Below are 15,359 nucleotides of genomic sequence, written 5' to 3'. Positions count from 1 at the left end.
CCCCTGGCTCGGGCCGCTGCACAGAACCAAAGTCCCTGAGGGGCCTAGCAAGGCCCCAGGGTTTCATTCCTTAAAACTCTCTCTGCCTCCTGGTCCTGCTGGCTCTGGCCTGCCCGCCCCGAGGGCCCAGGGCCAGTCTTCCCTCTGTGAGGAGCTGCATTCCGCGTGGGGGACACCCCGGCAGCCTCCAGAGGACCCGTCCCCCCCAGGAAAGGCCTGTCATTAGAGGCTCTCCGTGCCCACGGGCCTCTGTGGGCGGCCTCTTCTCTTTTGGTCACAAAGGAGCAAATATTGTGGGATTCTACGTGCACAAGGCACCGGGAGAAGGCGCATTCAGAGAGGCCGGCCGTGGACCCGATGTCACCGCAGGCCGGCGGAGGGGAGGCCCGCGTTTCATCCTGGAGGTGGACGGGGGTGGTGGTTCAGTTTAATGGCGCTCACACTTAAAATGGCTAGAAGGGTCGCTTTTGGGCTGTGTGTTTTGCCACAAAGAAAAAACGTAGGGGTGACCGAAAAAAAGAAAAGTAGTGACTTCGACCTCCTCGTGTGGGGTCCGGTCCTCGCTGGGCCGCCTCTCAGCTGTGTGTGCTCGCGACCGAGTGGGTGGACTTTTCTAAGCCTCCGTCTTCCCACCTGCAAAACGGGGCTGTCAGGGCCTGGCTCACAGGTGCCCCGCAAGGACTAGATGGCTTTGTCCGTAGGAGGCGTTTGTGCCGAGTCCCCGGACTGTGACCGGAGGTCAGGACTCAGGGGGAAGGGAGCCGGGAATCAGCCTCAGGACCCAGTATTAACCTCACCCGGTGTCTAGGGAACTCGTAAAAGCCTCGTCTATATTTTCTATATTTTTACGTCTCTTCGCATTTGCAAAACAAAATACTTTCTTGTTTTCTTAACGTAAATTGCAAAATGGGGGAGTCAGACACACCCCCCTCGCTGAGAATATGCAAAGGGGCCTGTGAGCCCCTCAGAGCGAGTCGCGTCCTGGCTCTGCTGCGCCATGCTGTGTGACCTCAGGCTGGTCGCTTGGCCTCTCTGTGCTTTGGGTTCCTCATCGGTAAAGCAGAGACGATGTGTCAGGGTGTTGTGAGGGGTAAATGTCCCAGGAGCTTAGAAGAGTGCCCGGCACTCAGCAAGTCCTAAATAAATGCTTGCTAACTTGAAGTAAGCCCGAAAGTCTTAGCCATTTTGTTTTTTAAAAGAGAAATTGACATTTTACACTAAGAAAACGGTGTTCTAGCCATGACACAGTCGTGGGGCCGAGCTGACCCGGGGGAGTTCCTGGGGGGTGGGGAAGGGGCGTGGGACGCCGAGGTAAGGGGTGCCCAGCTATGGGGGTGCGTCGGAGACGGAGGGAGGCTCCGGGGGTCCAGGGACTTGCCCAAGAGGCCACACAGCAGCAACGACAGGACGAGATTTGGCCCTGGAGTTCTCCTGTCCCCAGAGCCTCTCTGCCTGCACGAGTCCTGAGGATTTGGAGGCTGGGAGTCAGGGACCGCCAGCGGCCCAAGGGCAGACGGCTCTCCCTGTGCAGACCACGGGACAAGCCCGGCAGCTCTGCTGTCTCATGGTGAGCCGGGAGCTCACTGCCCACCGGGCTCTAGCAGGAGGGCGGAGACCCAGGCCGGGACCCAGGCAGGAAACCAGGCCGGGACCCAGGCGGGGACCCAGATGGGGACCCAGGCTGGGACCCAGGCGGGGACCCAGGCGGAGACCCAGGCCGGGACCCAGGCCAGGACCCAGGCCTCCTGCCTCACCTGGCCTGGCCCCCTCGAGGGTTTGAGCAGGGCAGGGCTGCGCCTCCCCAAACAAGCCCCCCACCGCAGGCCGATTCCTGAAATTCCTCCGAGGGCCTTCCCAGGGCCTGCGTGTGGACTGTGTTGACGTTGCCTGTCAACAGGCACCGCCCCCAAATCTGGAGGATCACTCTCGTCCTTTGTCAGTGATTTGCACCCAAGTGAAAAGAATTTGGATGGAGGCCTTGCCTTTCGGCCACAAAGAGCCGTGGGGTCCTAGGCCGTGAGCCAGTCCTTGGGGTGTGTCTTAGACAGTGTGGGGGGTGGGTGTGTGTGAAATGTTGAGAAGTGTGCTGGGCACAGCCTCGGTGCTCCCTGAGCAAGGAGGGGCCTCTTCCTGGGCCCAGGGCGCCCTGGGACGATTGGGCCGCAAAGCTTTATGGCTGAGGTTCAGGTGTTAAAACCCCCCAGAGGCCACAGCTCTCAGCCCCACACGGGCAGTCTGTGAGTCAGACAGGCTGGGCTCGAAGCTCAGCTGTGTGTGGCTGTGTGCAAGACACAACCTCCTCCCCTCCCCCGTGGACTGGGGACAGCAGTCCCTCGGATGCAGCTCCTGAGCCCAGTGGCCGGCAGGTAACTGACCCCCAGCCTCGGGCCCCGCCCGCTGGCTGCCCGGATCAACTCCGGAAAAGCTGCCTTGTTCTCCCAGCCTAGAAAGGGTGAGGGTGGGGCCTCGGGAGGCGAGGCTTCGCTGAAAAGCCACAAACACCTTCACCTGCAGAATTCAGGGAAAGTTGAAAGATCAGAATCAGAGCCTGGGTGTGTGCGCTGGGGGAGGGGTGACATCCAAGGGCAGAGCCTGACCGGGCTGTCTGACCCCACCGACACCAGACGGCAGGTGACAGGCCTGCCACTGGGCAGGACAGGCCCTGGGAACACAGAATGTGGAACCTGGCGGGGGGTAGGGGGGACTCGCTTCTCGGCGTTCGGGATTCTGCAGGGGGTGATTCCTGGTTCACAGGAATTTAGACTTCTAGAGAGCACAGCTTTGTTCCGTTCTGGTCACTGCTTCTCTGTGCGGGCCCAGCTCCCGTGAGCTCTCAGTGAGTGTTTGTCAAGTGAATGATGGACGGACGGACTGATGGATAGATGGGTGGGTGGGTGGGTGATGGACGGATGGATGGATGGATGGATAGGTGGATGGATGGACGGATGGATGATGGATGGATGGATGATGGATGATGGATGATGGAGGGTGAGGGCCAGCAATGGGTTGGTCAGGCACTGAAGACACAAGATATGGTGAGCAAGCCACATGCCTCAGCCCCAGGGGACTCCTCGGGCTCCTACCCGGAAACCCGCTGTCCACCCCCATTCCAACCCCTGCGCTCCCGCTGGACCCCTAAACGCAGAGATGGGTCGGCTGCATTCTGGTTAGATCTTATGGTCTAGTTGGCTGAACCCCGTGCCCCGAAGACCCCTCCCGGCCGCGTCTCATTCGTTGGCGGAGGCGCGGTCGCTGCGTGTGGTTTTGCGAGCTCACAGGCAGCGATGAACGGGCCTCGGTTCTCCTCCACCCCTGATCGATGCGACTGGTCAAGGACATGCAGAGGAGCCCGTGGCCTTCTCCTCCGCGGCGACAATAACCGTAACGGGCAGCGTTTTTAAGTACCCGCTACCTGCCGGGCACGTGAGCCGTGCCATGGGACCCTACGCAGTCACCAAGGGCAGGCACGGGTCCCCTCCCCGGCCGACAGGTGGGGAGACCGAGCCCTCTCACCGTGTGACCTCGCCGTACCTTCCAACGGGCCCTGGCACTGCCACGCCGGGTGTCTGCATTCTGCAGATAAGAAAGGGGCTCACAGAGGTCGGGTGACTTGCCAGAGGTCACGCGGAGCTAGCGGAGGGTGGGGTGGGGAATCACGCCCAAACCGCGGGGCGCAGAGCCCACCCTGCTCTCCGCCCTCTCGGCTCCCAGGTGCCTTTTGGGAGGTGAGCGCGGAGGGGCGGGAAGTTTTACTGCATGACAGGGCTCTCGGAGGCCTTGGCTCGCCTGCAGCCAAGTGTCAGGTTCCAGCGGTCACTCCCCCGGGAGCTGCCGTCCCTCGCTGCGACCTCCCCCGCCCGGGGCCAGGCCAGAGGCCAGCTTGCACGTGGCTGTGGGCAGCAGCCCCTCTCTCCCCTGGCACCAGGTCCTCAGCCTCCAGGCCTTCCTGGACACCTGGGAGCTGGCCGTCCACAGAGCCTGGGTCCGAGGCCCGGACCCACCGAGCTGGATTTCGGAGGCTGGCAGACTCAGCAGGAAGTGGGAGGAGCCAAGGGAGAAAAAACGGCAACCATTTTCCTCTTCCTGTCTCGGATTCATGCCTCTCACCCAGCATTTAAGGAGGAAGGTGTTTGTTTAATAAACTCCAAAGCAGTGGAACCCGCTCCGGAGGCGCGGGGAGCCCGGCTGCTGGCTGTGGGACAGGCATGGCGAGCGGCGTTTTGCCTGAGTCACCTCACTTCATCTGCACAGTAACCCCATCGGGCAGGTGCATGATCAGGATCACCGTCACCACCGTCACCGCCATCGTCACCACGGCCACTGTCACCTCCATCGTCACCAGCAGTGACATCGTGGACGTGACACATCCATTCCCTGGAACGTGTTCAGAGTTTCGGCTCCAAAGTCTGAAAGACCCAGACCGGAGCCCCAGCTCTGACACATTCTAGCCACGTGACTTTGGGCAAGTGACCCAACCTCTCTGAACCTCATAGCCTTGTCTGTGAGATGGGGCCGATTACGGTTTCTGCCTCAGAGGCTCGTGACGAGGGTCCCAGGAGCTGGCACAGGGCCTGGCTCCAATCACAAAAACGGAGCAAACCCAGGACACTGGCCGGGGAGCCGCAGCGGAGGGGCGAGCTCGGGGCACTGGGCTGGGCGTGCCCAGCAGCCCAGGTGCTGCCGGCCAGCGTGGGAACAGCACCGAGGGCCTGGGCGGCGGCTTGGGGGCCGGCCCAGAGAGACCACTCGAGGGCCCTTCTTTCTTCCCGAAGAGGGCAGGGCGTGGAGGAACGAGAGGGCAGCTCCCCACCTGCAGCAGGGCGAGGGCTCGGAGCTGGCGCTGCCCTCTGTGCGGTCTGCGAGAGGGCCGGGAGCAGGGCCCTTTCCCGAGCTGGACAGAAGGGGTCCCAGCCACCCCCCGCTCCTGACCCACAGCGCTCCCTGAAGCTGCCAGCCCGACCCCCACCAGCCCCGGCGCCACTCTGGACCCTGCTGCCTTTTCGATGAAGTTTTGCACAGCGGCACCCAAGGGCCATGCAGGCACCCTGAGCACCCACCTGCAGCCTCCAGGCCTGCCGCGGACGGCTGTGCGGGCCACGCGCTCCCCAGCTCAGGGGCACCATCCGCACAGAACACATGGTAACGGGGCCCCCCAGGTGGGCCGCACGTAGCCACACAGGGCCTTCGGAGGGCGCCGTCTCCCTTGGGTGCCCCAGGTCTGGGTGCCAGTCAGGCTCAGCGAGCCCTGCTGCCCGAGGCCTGTCCTCGAGAAGGCTGCGTGAGGGCGCCGGTGCCGGCGACGGGGTGCGGGCTGTCGTTAGCACGGGTCGTTGGCGGGCGGGCCCTGGGGTCAGGCAGGCGCGGCTCACGTCCACACCACTCGCCGTGCGGCTCCGGGCACACCTGCCTCTCCGCCTGGAGGACAGCGGGGGGACCCCGCGCGTGGCACGTCCCAGGCCTCTTGCTGGCCGCTACCGTGGCGAGGAAGCCCGGCGGGTCGGGTCGAGCTCTAAGCACAGTGTCCACCACGGAGGCAGGTGAAGTCACCGGCCGGGGAGCTGGGGCTCGGCGCCCCCCATTGGAAGGCGGCTCCCCACCATCCCGCCAGGCCGATGAGGGATTTGGGGCCTCAGCTGAAGTCTTTGGCCCAGAGCCGGATCCAGCCACCACCCGCTCGGGCCCTGTTAACATAACCTTTCCATCATCAAGTGCTTCTAAAGTTTCAGAGTTTGTGCCGGGAAGGAGGAGGCCCACGCGGCCCGAGCCTCCGTTCCGCCAACTCGCTCCTCAGCCCGGTGGTCAGAACCCACAGCCCCAAGGCCGCGTTCAGCCCACCACCTGTTGCTGTGAGCTAAGGATGGTTTTCCCCTGCTTGGGAAAAAACCAGGAGGAAAAGAACCCCCCAGGACGTGTGCAGATCCCACGACGTTCACACTCGGTGTGCATGAAGAGAATGTCCCGGAAACAGGGCCACGCCGGCAGCGTGGCCTTGCCCTGGCAGAGACCGCGGGGCCCACGAAGCCTGAACTGTCACTGGGGCGGTCCCCCGACCCCTGCTGCACCTCGGAATCACCCGGGGACCGAACGGCTCGCTGCTCGGGTCACACCTCAGACCAGGTCACTCAGACCGGCTGGCGCTGGGGCCCGTCGTCAGTATTTTAAGCACTGCAGGCGATTCTGTCATGGAGCTTGGGACCCTCCGGCCCGATTAGAGCCCCAGCTGTGTGCCTCCCGGCCCGCCCGGGACAGCCGCCCAGCTCTGCCCGCTCGCCCAGGGCTTAGGCCGCCTTTGCTGCCCCGGGCCTGTGGGCAGGGTCTCAGGCTGGCCCCTGCAGGCCTCGTTCTGGGTGCCTCACACAGTGACGTTTAAGTCAGGGAATTCCACTCTGGCCTCTGGGTCTCCACCTGCTCTCTAACAAAGTGGCAGCCCGGGCCATCCCGAGCCCGCACATCCAAGGGTAGCCGGCGGCTGGGTCCGACTCAGCTCAGCTTTGTTTCCTAACATCACCTGCTCGGCCCCTGAAAACATTCGTGTTTGAGACCCCCGGCCCAAGGGTAAGGAGGTCTGGGCCAGCGCACCCCAAGTTTGAGCATGCTTGCACGCCCCCCCGGGGGTGCTGGCAGGGGCGGCGGAGTCTGCCTCGGAGGGCCAGGTGGGGCCTGGATGCCCTGTCTCTGACAAGCTGCTGGAAGACGTGAGTCTCGGGCCTCTGAGTGGCAAAGCCCCGATCCTCACGCTCAGGCGTGGCCCGGGACCTTCCGGGGGCCGTGAGAACGCAGTTTCCGGTTCGGAAGGCCGGGCGGCCGGGGGTTTGCCTTCGCAGGCGAGGCGGCCCCGCGGCTGGTCTGCGGCCGGGCTCCGGGGCTGGACACGTTGGTGCCGCCTGGCGCGAGGGACTCCGGGCCCCCCAGACGGCGAGTCTCTGTCTCTCTGCTGTCAGCCGCCTGGTGTCCCTGAGGGAACCTGGTCTCTCTTGGCTCCTTCGGGCGACTTCAACCAGACCCAGGCGGTCTGCTCAAGTTCACGCCCGCAGCTGGAAGACATAACTGGGGCCTGGAGACGGCGGAATTTTCCGTCCGAGCAAACCGCTTTCCCTTTCCGAAGGGCGCTGATCCGAGCCCCATCCCCGCCCCCCACGGAGCTGTCACGTTGGGTGCCCGTGGTGGCCTGTGCAAGCAGATCCCAGCCCCAGGTCCGGCGTCCTGGTGGGCTCGGCCCTGCAGCCCCAGGGCGGGAGGCGGAGGCCACGCCCGCAGCGCCCAGGCGGGGCAGGGCCCCCTCGCGGGCCTGGCTGGGCCCAGCGCCGCCTGCCACAGCCCACAGCCGCCTTGAACGAGAACGTCCATGGGGGTCAGGACCGGTTTCCTGGAACCCTCGAACCTGAGAGGGCTGGCGGCAGGTCTGGACGGGCGAGCTGGAGCCGGCCGGAGACTATGAATCATTTCATTCTCTTCTGGGCCCTTGGGGGCAGGGACCGGCCGCCCCGCGGGGGCTCCTGTTGTCCCGGGCAGTCCCGTGGGACAGAGCAGCGTGCGGGGCCCGGCCCGGCGTGGCGGGCGGTATGGCAGGCGCACTGGGGAGGCTCGGGCAGCGGGAGCCCGCGCCGGCTCTGCACTCAGCGGCTGGTGACCTTGGGGCAGCAGCCGGTGACCTTGGGGCGGGGGCGACCCTCTGCAAGGTCGGCTGGAGGATTAAGCAAGGTGCCACGGGTCACGTGCTGTGACAGCTCCCACCACGTGGTGGCCGTGTGAGTGCACACGGTGGATGCGTTGTGGGCGTCTCAGGAGGCACTGGTGGGGACCTCGAGCCTCGCCAGCGGGCCGGGCTGGGCCAGGCTGGGCCGGGCCAGACAGAGAAGCACCTCTCTGTGTGTTCTGAGAGGCAATGCGTTTTTAAGTGCCTACTGTGTGCCGGCCACGGTTGGCACCATCCAAAACAGACACCGCACAAGCCGCAAGTCTGAGCCACGTAAGCAACTTTAGACGTTCTAAAATCCACACTAAAAAAAAAAAAAAAAAGGAAAAACGAACAGGAGAAATTAATTTTCAGAATGTATTTTATTGAACCCCTACATTCAAAATATCAGTGGGACACGTGATCAATACGAAAAGTCGTTGGACTTTTTTAACGGTCAGCACGTCGCGGGCGCGGACCGGTCACCCCGCCGCTCGGTGGCGCCGCCCTCCGCAGGGCTCACTCTGTCTCGCTGGCCGGGAAGGTTCTGGCCTCTTGTCTTCTCACCGGACTGTGCAGAGCGGGGCCGGGGCCGGGGCGGAGCAGGAGGGACAGCCCGCGGGAAGCGAGCAGGCCGGAGGGCTGGGCGGTGCGGGTCCCGCGAGGAGATGCGGGGGGCGGGGGGCTCGGGGCGCGGGGGCCGCAGGGGCCTCCGGGAGGCGGCATGTGAGCCGAGGAGCCGCAGAAGCGCCGTGAAGACCAGGGCGGTGCAGCCCCACCTGCCCCTGCGCGAGCCTAACCGCGCGTGTGTGGGTGCCGGGTGCCGACACGCGTGTGTGTGCGTGTGTGTGCGCGCGTGCGCGTGTGCGCGTGTGCGCGTGTACGCGTGTGGCTGCTCGCCGAGGGACCGGGAGAGCCGGGGCCGCTGCTGGGGACCGGCGATCCGGGGGGCCCTGCTGCACGCGCCAGGGACAGCGAGTGCGAGCACCTGGGGTGCACTGTCTTGGCGCGGTGGACGGGCAGAGGCGGCCAGGCGGGGGTGGGACGGGGGGCTGCGGGGGGCTGCGGGGTCTGCCGGGGGAGTCTGGGTTTGATTCGGACACGAGGCCTCTGGACGAGCGTTCTGGACGCCACTCTTAGTCTCTGCCTAAGCAGAAGGACGGCCGCAGGTTCGAGGTGCCGCACCTGGTGCGCGAGCTTGGCACGAGGCAGGCGGTTAAACGCGGGGTGTTTCTGCAGAAGGGTCTGGAGCCCGTGGGCTGGGGGCGGGAGAATAGATTCTCCCCTAAGCAGGGGGCGGACCCGCCACCCTCCGAGTCTCTCAAGTCCTGTTTGTTTGTTATTGCCCAGGCCTGAAGTCCCAGGTCGAGGGGTCAGCAGGGCTGCCCCCCGCCCCCGCCTTTGGACGCTGCCTTCCCGCTGTGTGGGAGACGCCGCTGGTCTCCTGGGCGTCCGGTCTTCCCCTTCTTATCAGGAGGCCATCAGATGGGGTCAGAACTCCCCTCATGGCCTCGCTGTGACTTAATCACCTCTTCAAAGGGCCTCTGAGGTCCGGGGGGTCGGGGGTTCAGCACACAAACTTTGGGGGGATCCAATTTGGCTCCAGGTGGCAGGTGGCTGGAGGGAGACCCACTGCACCCCCACAAACTCCAGCCATGTTGGGACGTTGGGGAACAGCCTCCCCAACGGGACGGTTTCCAGCATAACCGACACTTGCCACCAGCCCCCCACCAGCAGAAGGGGCCAGAGGGGGCCGCAAGTCGCCGCGGTGGGGATCAGTCCCCAGAAAACGTGGGGGCGACAGGAAGAGGAGAGAGGGGCCAGGAAATGAAGCGGGGGCTGTGTTCCCCCCGTTTTACAGGCAGGGAGACCAGGGTGCAGAGAGGGTGGGTCCAGCCACAAGGTTGCACAGTGCTGAGCGTGGGGTTCGAACCGGGCTCCCCAGCACCACCCACCGTCGAAGGGGGGGGAGGGGGCGGGAGCCCGCGGTGGGCCGGGGCCCGCTGAGGCTTTGCTCTTGTCCCGCAGACGCCCTTTCTGACAAGTGGGACGCCGCCGGCCGAGCCCGCAGGAAGGGCCGTCCGAACCCGAAGCAGCCGCCTCCCGAGCCAGAACGGCCCCTTGCACCCCTGAGCTTGCCTCGCAGGTGGGTGTGGACACCGAGCAGCCGCCCCCGAGCCTCCATCGTTCCCTCCCCAGCAACGAGCTCTGCCTGCACCCCCTACCCGCAAGCTCCCGGGACTGGGGCCCTGTGCCACCCCGTTCACGGACGGCACGACCGAGGCCCAGAGCTGCTGTGCCCAGCCCAAGACGCCACCCCAGTCTGACCCCGAAACTCGCGTTCTGGTAAAAACAGAATGATCCGTGTTTCCCAGAGCGGCTGTGCGGCTGGACCCGCTGCGTGAGCCCCCAGACCTGACCGCGGGGGTGTCCCTGTGTGTGTGACTCCGGCCAGGGGCACCGCATGGCCTTCCTAGCACAGCAGCCGCCTCCCCTTCCACGTCCGCCCCCCTCACCCCTGGCCCCGTCCAGGGCTCCCAGAGGCTCTCGGCTCCACGCCACCTCCAGCCTTGGCAGGGGCGGAGGGAGGGGGAGAAGGAGGGAGCAAAGGAACTGGCCACGTTCTTCCCCGCCGGCTGCCAACACACGCCACCCGCCCCGGGCAAGTGGCCACTTGCGCGGCTGGCGAGGGGCAGGGCCGTGGGCTTGCGTGGTCCCGCTTGGCACCCTCCGGGCGTCCGCCCACTGGGGTGCGGCCCCTGGCGCGGGGCCCGGCGGGGGAGGCACTCTCCCCTGAAATGACACCTGAGAAAGCCCGGCGTGGGAAATCCCCTGAAGCCCACCTTCGGCTCACTCCGTCCCCAGCAGGAAAGGAGGGTCCCCCCGCCCGTGGGACAGAGCGTCCAGCTGCTGGACAGTGTTCCCAGGAAGATTCTCTAGTCGATTGAACACCGCCCCCCCCACCCTTATGCTTTTTTAATTTTTTACTTGTAAAAGCAGACTATAAAAGTAACCGAAATTTTGGAACATGGTTACAGCCATTAGAGCGCAAACCGCGGTAAGTGGACGTCCGGTCGGAACCTCCCTCGCGGTCACACCTAACCCGGATCGATCCAGCACCCCCTCTGCCCCTCTCCCGGGGGTGCGCCTAAACCCTGAAAGGCACACGTTTTTTCTTTTTTTTAACGCGTACACTTTTAAAAAATTCTCCTGTCATTCCCACTGCCCCGACGACCATTTTTCCTGACGATCGATTTTTCCCCATAGCCACAATCTCACTTTTATCAAGCGATACTCTATCGTAAGCTTTGTACCGTGTTGCCATAAAAAAATTTTCTCGCTTGTTCATTTTTTTTTTTAATCACACAAGCAATGTATGCTCACCACAGGAAAGGTATGAAACACAGATAAGCTAAAAACATTTTAAAAAATAGAAATCGCAGATCCTTCCGCCCAGAGACGGTCGCCGTAAACCTTCTAGTTGACCCCATCCGATTGCTATCCCCGGGCACGTAGATGCCTATAAATCCGGTGGCTGCTTTGCTTCCTTCACTAAAACGGTTGCCCACCCGTCCGCACGGCGACCTGACCTCCCGCCGCACGCCCGTTCCTCGTGCCCCTCTGCCCCGCCGTGCGGCTGGGTGTCCGCCAACGGCACGGGCAGGCCCCCCGAGGCTCGGCGCGTCGGCCGAAGGCCAGACGGCGCAGGTCGCTCCTCCAGAGGCCCGCTCAAAAGGAAAGTGTGTCTCGGGCAGCCACATCCGGTGTCTTGGAGTTGAGGGTCGTGGGTCACGTATCGGGCCACTCCTGGGATGGAGCCTGGTTTAAGTGGAGAAGCCAGCAACACGGGTTAGGTAAGGGCGCAGCCGCGCATGGCCGCGGGGGCCGGGGGGGTTGCGTGGACGGACGGACGGTCGTCCCCGCGAGGGCCGTGGCCGGTGCCGCATCTGATCCGTAACCTGGGGACTGCGCGAAGACAGGCGGGGTCTGCTGCGCATCTCCCGGCGCGGCGCGGCGTGTGCGGGCGGCGTCACCACGGCGCTGGCCCGTGTTTCGTCTCGCCGGTAACTGTCCGTGTCGTATCAGAAAACACATAGTTAGCGACATCGAGGCTGTGATTTCGAGGGCAGTCTCACTTCGAACAAAGCTCACGGAGGCGTTTCCGTAAGGACAAGCGTGAGTCGGCGTAAAGGAAGATACGGAGGCCGCGAAAGCATAACCGGCACCCCGAGCCGCGGGGCGTCGGTCTGCTCTCCGGTCGCATTGTGCCGCGGACGCTCGTCGGATTGTGTGTCCAGTGTGAACCCTGCCGCGTCCTTTTGGCATTTTGGAAAAAGTCTCTTTTTTGTTCGCGTGCGGAGGCCGCCGAAGCAAGGAAGCCGGAGAGGCCTGACACACCAGCCACGCGCTGCGACCGGGCACGGCTCCAACGCCCACAGAGGCGGGGTTCGCGCTGTCCCCGGGCCGACCAGGAAGCGGAGCTCCGAGACCCGCGCGGCCGGTTGGATTAGCGCCCACGCCCGGCCCCAGCACCCACGCATGGGCAGGCCGTCCGCACGGTCCCTCCTTATGGGATTATTTTCCCGTACGGGGGAGAATGCACCCCCACATTCCAGCCGAGGGGTAGGCAACTCTTCTTTTCAAAACACTGCCCCGTCTTTGCCGGTGAGGACTCTTCAGGGAGCACTTCCGAGTGACCCCGGCCGTCTTCGGTGCCTTCCTCGGCTTTCTGGGCGTGAGGAGGTTTGTCTTGTACTTCCCTGCACCCCGTTTGACAGCGGCCATGTCTGTGCGAAGCCTGGCGTCTTTCCATTGGGAAAAGCTTACCGAGGCCAGAATCCGGGAGTTTACTATGAGCGTTCATGAACGAAGCGGCCTGCGGCCTACGTCCTGGGCCCTGGAGAGAGCACGACCCGCCCCCGAAGCTGCCTTTCACCGTGTCTGGCCTGGGGACAGGGCGCCCCAGCTACACGGACCCCCCGGCGAGGGGCTGTCCTCACAGGGGCGGGAACATGAAAGATTCTTCACTAACCGGAGTCAAACCCAGGAGAACCTTCAATTAACTGTGCAAACCCAGCCGCCCAGAACGTGTATTCCCTGATAACCTTTGGGTAATTGAGGTTTCGCTGCAAAAATAAATATAGGGGTTTTTAATGAAAGCAGCTAACCTGCAATTTACAGGGGTCACGAAGTCAGACGTCCACGTGTGTCAAAGCAGGCAACGAACAATGAGGAAAGCGGGCTCGGAACAAGAAAACAGGGAATGGGGGACCTGCGGGGGACCCGGGGAGCAGGTCCACCTCGGCGGGCAGCCGCTGGTCAGTCCTAGCAGGATGTAGCTGTGTGGGGGCAGCTGCCGGGTCTTCCTGATTTTCAAAAGATGCAGAAAATCTCAATTTTTAAAAAAATGTGCGCTGGCAACCTTGCCATGGTGGTGGGTTTAAGTTTCTGTTCAAACTTCATTTAGCTGTCGCTCACGCACGGCGAGATGCGGCCGTTGCGAGCAGAGCGTGCGTTTCCACAGAGGTGCGCGCCCGGCTCAGCGCCGTGGCCCTCGGGGCGTGCGTAGCTTCCTCGTAGTACAATAGCACAATGGTTAATAGTCCTTTCTTGATTCGCGGACATGCCATCCCACGGGACAGGACGTGAGCTTTGTGCAATCCTGTATATCCACCTGTGTTGTTTGCGCGCCTGTGCGTCGTCGTCGGCTCCTTTTTCTCGATGCGGAGTTTCCCAGGGTGTGGACAGGCCCCGACCCGTTTGTGCAGTCACCCGCTGGTGGGCGTTGGCGCGTGCGCCCGGGGTCACGAACGAATGAGGCTGCCGTGGATTCGTGCGGAAACGACTTCACGCGAATGCGCTTCCAGTTCTCGCGCGTAAATACCAGGGTCGTAGGCCGAGTGCACCTTCCACTGGATGAGCAACTGCCAGAGGGTGTTCCGGCTCCGCTGCACCATTCCCACCCCCGCCGGTCACGTGGGGGCGCTCGCCGGCCCCCGCCCTCGCCGTCCCCGGGCGCTGTCAGCCCCCGCGGGTGGCGGGTGGCACCTCGCCGCGGCTCCGATGTGCGTTTCCCCTGCGACTGCCGGGGTTCGGCCCCTTCTCGTGGGCCGTGGGTCGTCCATGCGGCATCCCTTACGAACTGTCTTTTCGTGACTTCTGCCCGTTTTTCGCTGGGTCCTTTGTCTTCTTCGTCCTGGGTTCTGAGAACTCGTGATGTGTTCTGCAGACAAATTCTCTGCCAGGCATGTCATTGCAAGTAGCCTCTCCCCATGGCTGGCCCTTTTGCTTTCTTAAACATGTCTTTTGAAGAGAAGATCTCGATTTTGATAAAGTATGGGTTATAAGGCTTTTTTCCTTATGATTCGTGAGTTAGTCCCTCATCTTAAAGACCTTTGCCCACCCCGAGGTGGCCGAGACGTTCTCCCGTACTTCCTCCGGACATCCTGCAGCATTAGCTCCTGTGTTTGGACGTCTGATCCATTTCCGGTTGATTTTTGTACGTCGCATAGGGTAGGGGTTGAAATTCTCGTTTTCGTATGTGGACATCTGTGTGTTTCAGCATTTCTTGTCAAAAAGACCATCCTTTCCGAATCGCATTACCTGGGCGCCTCCCGGGCCTTTCTCCCGCCCTGTCCCATTAATCACTGCGTCTGCCGTAAACACCAGCGTCTCGCTGTTCTGATTCCTAGGCCTCACGGTAAATCGAGGCTCAGATCGTCTATGTCCTTCGACTTGGTTCTTTTTCAAAGTTTTTTTTTTTTTTCTATTTTAGTTCTATTGCTTTTCCACATAGAGTTTAGCATCGGCTTGTTGATTTCCGCAAAAAGCCTGCTGAGGTTTTGACTGAGATCGAATTGACAATCTGAACGTTTTTAAATGTATCGTGACGGTCGAGGAACTCTGTGAATATACTAAAATCCACCGGATTCACCCTTGTAAACCGGGAAGTTTTGCGGCATTATGTGTGGATTATATATCACAATGAAGCTATTATTTTTTTTAAAGGATTTATAAAAAAAATACTGTGCTAAGGAGAAAAATAAACAAGACTCGGGCGAACCCGGGGTATCTTTGGGTCATTCATACGCAGCCTCTCATTCTCTTGGAAGAAATCACGAACGGAGGCACACGACGGTCGCCGAGCCCGAGGCCAGCACCGCCGGCCGCAGGCGGGGGGCCCGGGTGCGGGTGGCAGTCCGTGACTCCCCCAGACGTGAGGGCATCCACTCCGCCCACGTCCGTGCTATGGACCCCATCTCCGCCTGGCTGAAGCCATGAGGGGATTTAAACCTTTGCCCTCGAGCTGTGCGTACGTCCCAAACACAGACCGTCTCAGGGATGGAATCCGACGTCAAATTTTTTTTGTAGCATTAATTGATTCTCACTCGGCTGATCTCCCAACGGGCCAAACCGTAGTTAGAGGCTGAGCCGGCACTCAGCGAACTCCTGCCGTTTCCCTGCCACAGTCACCATTTTGGCTGCCTACTGTTTACCGAGCATCTTTTCTTTTCTGACTTAGTGTATTTAAGAAGCTACAGTAAAAGCCGGTCTCTCGCGACATAAGTAGATGATCCCGCTTAAAACGAAACCTGGAGGAAACAGAGTATTGTTACCACCTGCCTAGACACCACTGCCTCAGGCTTCGCTGACAAACTGGGGGGCCGCGGGGCCTCAGACGGGC

The 15,359-nt window shown here is 62.4% G+C and overlaps 1 protein-coding gene across 3 annotated transcripts in view; it reads left to right on the top strand.

Annotated features, from left to right (window-relative positions):
- Positions 1–15,359, top strand: part of SCNN1B (sodium channel epithelial 1 subunit beta) — a 33,141-nt gene that overhangs the window by 3,407 nt on the left and 14,375 nt on the right. Inside the window, exons 1-2 of one of the 3 annotated variants that reach the window (XM_016155539.2) lie at positions 2,023–2,366; positions 9,704–9,821. The exons of 1 other annotated variant lie outside the window; for it this stretch is intronic. The gene's annotated coding sequence lies outside the window, so the exon portion shown is untranslated. Of the gene's footprint in view, positions 1–2,022; positions 2,367–9,703; positions 9,822–15,359 lie in introns of those variants that run through there. One more of the 3 variants, XM_016155538.2, reaches the window with a different exon arrangement.

This window comes from Rousettus aegyptiacus, unplaced genomic scaffold (genome assembly GCF_014176215.1).
Source record: "Rousettus aegyptiacus isolate mRouAeg1 unplaced genomic scaffold, mRouAeg1.p scaffold_m13_p_8, whole genome shotgun sequence".
Lineage (NCBI taxonomy): Eukaryota > Metazoa > Chordata > Mammalia > Chiroptera > Pteropodidae > Rousettus > Rousettus aegyptiacus.
Note: the sequence above shows the minus strand (reverse complement) of the source record. Positions and strands in the feature narration are given on the sequence as shown.